The sequence below is a fragment of the Aythya marila genome (genome assembly GCF_965140915.1).
Source record: "Aythya marila genome assembly, chromosome: 4".
Lineage (NCBI taxonomy): Eukaryota > Metazoa > Chordata > Aves > Anseriformes > Anatidae > Aythya > Aythya marila.
In genome coordinates, this window is record NC_139045.1 from 40,136,228 (window position 1) to 40,142,227 (window position 6,000).

The following is a 6,000-nucleotide window of genomic DNA, read 5'->3' on the forward strand; positions in this document are numbered from 1 at the left end:
GTGAAGAACAGACTGAACGCACATGTGGTAGGGGTAGAATTTCAATTAGAATTTAGATTATGCTTAATACTTCTTCAGAGTGGGATGGAGAACTCTTCCTGTCTTATATTACACTATGCTTTCTATATTTCTATAAATTTGTCGAAGTTTTAATTTTTTTTTTTTTTTAAAGTAACACAGACAAAAATACACTACATTTTCCCACTGCTAGAAAAGGAAAAATAATAGTACAAAATTCCTCTGAAATCTGTGCAAGATGCCAAAAGTCTTTTGAAATAGTCTTTTGTTTTTCCATGGTATCAAATCACATGTTATTATAGCACAGGTAGTAGTGCTATAAAATTGGGGACAGTTAAGTTTGCTATGGGAATCGATATTCTCTTTTAAAAAAAAAAAAATAAAATAAAATTGATTCTAACTTATGTTTATTTATACTTATTAGTATATTAATGATATATTTGAAATGTGACGTGTATATGCTGCCTGTACTTCTTTTTATACAGCTGTTAAGAAATTAATATATTTGTAACATACTCACTCCTCTTGAGAAAAGATTTTTCCTCCCCTTAACAACTGTATTAAACTCCCATTAATACTTACAGCATTCCTGCTACCACCTTTAAAAAGTTTTCTATTATATTCTTGATGGCTACAAGATAACATATTGTAAATGTTCCGTACAAGATCACTTCAGACCAAAAAGTCACATAATATTCAGATTCTGAAAATTCTACATAATATCCAGAAAACAATCACATATAAGAGAAATGTGAAAACAAAATAAGCTGTCACCTTCATTAAAGTCTACTGGGACAACCATCCAAATATGCATTGGCATATACAGTACTCATATACAGTAAACCAGACATGCAAAGAAATACATTTGTGAAATAAAATATCAGTGCTTTCAATAAGATTTTCTATTATACCATGGGCACTGAAATATCAGCAGCAATAAACTGAAGTAGTGCTAAGCAAGGATGATGCAGAATCACAGACTGGTGGAAACTGGAGGGAACATTTGGAGATTGCCTAGTCCAACCTTCCTGCTCAAACCAGGGTCAACTTGAGCAAATTGCTCAAGGCCTGCCCTTTCAGGTTTCGAATCCTGAAAGATGGAGACTCCACAATCTCTCTGGGCAGCCTGTCTGTGTTTGACCAGCTGTTGTGATTTAGCCCAGTCAGGGAGCTCAGCTCCACACAAACACTCACTCACTGTCCTCAGCTGGGATGGGGGGGAGAATCAGAAAGCTAAAAGTGTGAGAACTCGTGGGTTGAGATTAAGACAGTTGACCAGGTAAAGCAACACGCTCAAGCAAAGCAAACCAAGGCATTCATTCATCAGGCAAGTGAAGTGTTCAGCCACTTCCAGGAAAGCAGGGCTAATTCACACGTAACATTTCTTGGGAAGACAAACGCCATCACTCCCAGTGTCCCCCCTTCCTCCTCCATTGCCCCAGCACTGCTGAGCACGGCGCCATGTGGCATGGGACATCCCCTAGCCAGCGTGGGTCAGCTGTCCTGGCTGTGTCCCCTCCCAGCAACTGGGACACCCCCAGCCTCCTCACTGGCAGGGCAGCACGAGGAGCTGCTAAGGCTTGGCTCTGGGTGAGCACTGCCCTGCAACAGCTAAAACATCCCTGTGCTATAACCACTAGTCTCACCAACAATCCAAACCACAGCACTGGGTCAGCCTCTGTGAAGAAAATTAGCTTTTTACCAGCCAAAACTATGACACCAAGAGGAGGGAAAAACAAACAAACAAACAAAAAATTCCTGAGCTTTTTGTTACATTCAAGCCAAATTTCTTGTATTTCTGTTTGTGTCCCTTGCTCTTTCACTGGATACCACTCTCCTCTCAGATTTGGAGATACATGTCAATAAGGTTCCTCCAGAGTCTTCTCTTCTCCAGGCAAAACAAACCCAGCATTTTCAGTCTCTTCACATGTCCGGCACTCCAATCCCTTCTTCACCATTGTGACCCATCTCACTGGACTTTTTCTGGTATGCCCATGTCTCTTACACTGGGAAGGTCACCAATGCTGAACAGGAGATGGTAATCATTTCCCGCGACCTGCTAACAATACTCTTCCTAATGCAGACCAGAAGGCTGTCAGCTTGCTTTGCTGCAGAGGTGCACTGCTGGCTCACTTTCAACATTTTATCCACCAGGACCTTTCTGTTATGAAACATATGAAGAGCTACTTTTCAGCCAGTCAGCCACCAAGGTGTACTGTCACAGTTGCTGAGTCCCCAGATGAAAGACTTTGCACTACCTTCTGTTGAATTTAATGACGTTCCCATTTGTACATCTCTCCAGCTAGTCAAGGTTCCTCCAGATAGTAGCACAACCATCTGGTATATCAACCACTCTTCGCAGTTTTACATAATTTGCAAAGTTGTTGACGGTGCACTCTGTCCCATTATCTAGGTCATTAATGATGTTGTTAAACAGTATCTGCCACAATATTGCCCTGGTGGACACCATTAGTGACTGGCCTCCAGCTGGACTTTATGCTGTTCACAACCATTTGAACAAAGCAGTTCAGCCAGTTTTCAGTCCATTGCACTGCCCGCTTAAGCAGTCCATACTTCATAAATTTGTCTGTGAAACTGCTATAGGAGACTGTGAAAAGCCTTATTAAACTCATAATTGATATCTGGTACTCTCCCCTCATTCACCAAGCTTATTGTTCAGGCCTGTCAGGCATGATTTCCCATTATTAAATCCAAGCTGACTATTCACAATCACGTTCGTGTCCTTTATGTATTCAGAAATTATTTCCAGAAGTATTTTCTCCATCACCTCTCCAGGGATCAAGATGAGGATGAGCAGGATAGCTCCTTAGATCCTTCTCCTTGCACTTCTTGGCAACAAGGATGACATTTGATTTCCTTCCAGCCCTCAGAAACCTCCCATCATCAGGACCTTTGGAAGATTATTGAGTGTCACATCATGATGATATTGGCAGCTCCCTCTGCACTCATGGATGCATCTCATTAGGTCCCATGGACTTTGTGTAAGTCCTGTTTATTTAAATGTTCCCTAACACGATCCTCTTCTGTTCAGGTTATAGTCTTCCTTGCTCCCAACTTAACCACTGGTCTCAGGCTCCTGGGATTTCTGAAGTCAAATCTTACCAACAAAGATCAAGGTGAAGAAAGCATTAGAGTACCCTGGCTTTCTCTATGCCCTTTTTTGCAAGGCTAACTCATTTAACAGTGGGATGATTTCTCCACAGTCTTCCTTTTGCTGCTAATGTGCCTTTAGAAGCTTCATATCCCTCACTGAGTTCAGCTCCAGATGGGCTCTAGCTTTCCTAACTCCATTCCTGCATGCTCAGTGTCTATATACTATCCCCCTGTCACCTGGCTCTGCCCTTGTATAAGCAAGAAGTTTGAGTTTCCATGTTTGAGCTTTGTCTGGAGTTCCTTCTTCACCCATCCATACAGGCCTCCTACCACCTTTACTTGATTTCCTGCTCACCAGGCTGGACCGTTCTTGAGCTTGAAAACCAACCAGCTGTCCTGGACCCCTCTTCTCTCCAGTCCCATAGGATTCTTCCATGCAGGTCACTGAACAGAACAAAGTCAGCTTTTCTGAAGTATCCAGAGTTGTGTCTCATGTATTTGCCTCACTCCTTGTTTTTCCAATAGAAATAAAGGATCCATTACAGTCGATAAGTAAGTTTGACCTTTTCTTTTTTTTTCCTCACCTAAATGGAACATGGATTTCCAAATCATAAAATAAACATCATTGAAAGAACAACAGAAATAGCTGACACAATAGTATAAAAAGAACAAGGATGCAGCAGAGGTCTTGCAGAATCAACAAAGTAGCTGCCTTTAAAAGATAATGTTCAAGTAATAAAAAACAAAGCAAACTCATTATAAAGTGGAAGAATTTTAAAGGTAAATGTAAGATGGTGAAGGTAGGCACAGGTTACTGTTAACTCTACCATCATCTGTACTCTAGAAGCTTTCTTCTTGACCAGCAATGAAGATCCCTGAGTTCAGGGGACTCCAGCTCTGTAAATAGTTCTTAGTCTTTATCAGTCATATGCTGTCTAATTACGCAAAAATTCATTAGTGGTGCTGTGACATATGCAAGTAAAGGATATTAATGCATGTTAAACTATTGTGTTATTAATATATGCATACTCAACCAACTCATGACAAGTAGAGAGATCAGCACCAAATACACATAAACAGCAAAACTACGTGACCAGTTTAGCTTTTCCTCCTCCATACACACATTCTTTCCTTCTGACAGGCCTTTCTGTAATGTCTCATTTTCTTTCTCCTACCCTTAGAAAAGTGATTCTAAAGAAGACTTTTAAATCTCCGGATTGAATACTAATCTTTGCTTAGATTCTTATAGTGGCTCGATCTTTAAAGAAGTTTTAATTATCCCAGCAGAAAACAATGTTGAAATAATTCCTCTATTACACAAATGATTTTTCCATCATGCTGAAGACAACGGTAGTTGAGAACACAACCATCGAAGTGATCAAGGTCCAATTAAAATTACTTTAATTGCAACTGTGTGCAAGCATTTAATTACTGGTGTGTACTAAGCAGAAAATATATATATTAGCTCATTTTCAAAGGAGGTCAGGAGAATTAAGGAGATAATACATGATTTTACATATACAATAATTTACACAGTATGAGTTGGATGGATTAAACTAGGAACTGATGTTTATTATATTCATACATATGCATCTAAAAGCTCACAGCATATACATGGAGAACACCGATAGGCTATGGAAAGAAAACAATGTTATTCCCGTTTACAATGGACACAAATTAAGTAACTAATTCAGTTAATGCATTAACTGCTTAGTATGGCTGCAATAAACCAGTCAAGTGTTGTACTTCACTGAGAAAAGATATGCAAAAGATATTTATCTTTTCTACCCAGTGGCTTTATTGAAGACCTTTCTGGAGGTACTTCTAAAATCTGTATTAACTTCTACACAGTAGAATCAAGCCTTAGGCTTCTCTGCATGCATAGAAAAAGCAGCACAGCCCAAATGCATAAACTACTTCATTCTTTCTACTCATTCCTGACAGTTTTGCCTTTCACGAATCGTAACTTTAACATTACATCAAATCTCTGATTATGACAAAAGACTGTTTAATGTAGAACTTAACAAAAACATGTAAATATCAATTCCTTCACTACCAAGCTCATCAAGGTGAAATGACGCATCCCAGGATATCAAACTGCTTCCCATGCCTCCCCACTTGCCAACTATCTGTAATATAACATACCTGACAAATTCTACAGTAAAGTTTCATGTTTTACTGGCATTCAAAAATATGGAAAATAGTACAAAAGAAATGTAATCCTCCTATCAAAATTAAAAAAAAAAAAAAAAAACAACATGCTAACTACTCAATTTCATATGTAACAATGAAATTCTAATATTTTGGGTGAGAGGGAGGATGTTTGTTTACTTTCTAACTTGTTGACAAAATACTTCCTTCTGCATAGTTAAAATAATACTACAGTGACCTCCATCAGCATTATATGGGATTCACAAAATCTAACTTTGGGATCTGACAGAAGATAGACAGTTGCATGAAAATTCTAACAACTTATTTTTTGTTGTTCATAAATGCAGGAAGACACCCCTATTCATCTACAACTAGATCTCTTCATGGTTCTCTTCAAATCCATGAAAGCTGGTAATACACACATTAATTAAAGTTCAATATGATGAATCAGCAGGTGTAGCTGCAATATATAATAATTTGAGAGTCTATATTAATCATTGATTCAAAGTTTAACAAGAATGCAATGTATAGGCTTTTTTTTTCAATGTATTTAATAGCTTCATGAGGGTCAAAAGTCTTATCTTTGCCAGCAGGAATGGCATATTTTTAATGTGTATTAGCTTAACACATGCCAACAAATATGTTGCAAATATGCATGTTAGAGCATACCAGGATACAGAGCTTGAACACTGTGTAATATCTATACAATCTCTTTTC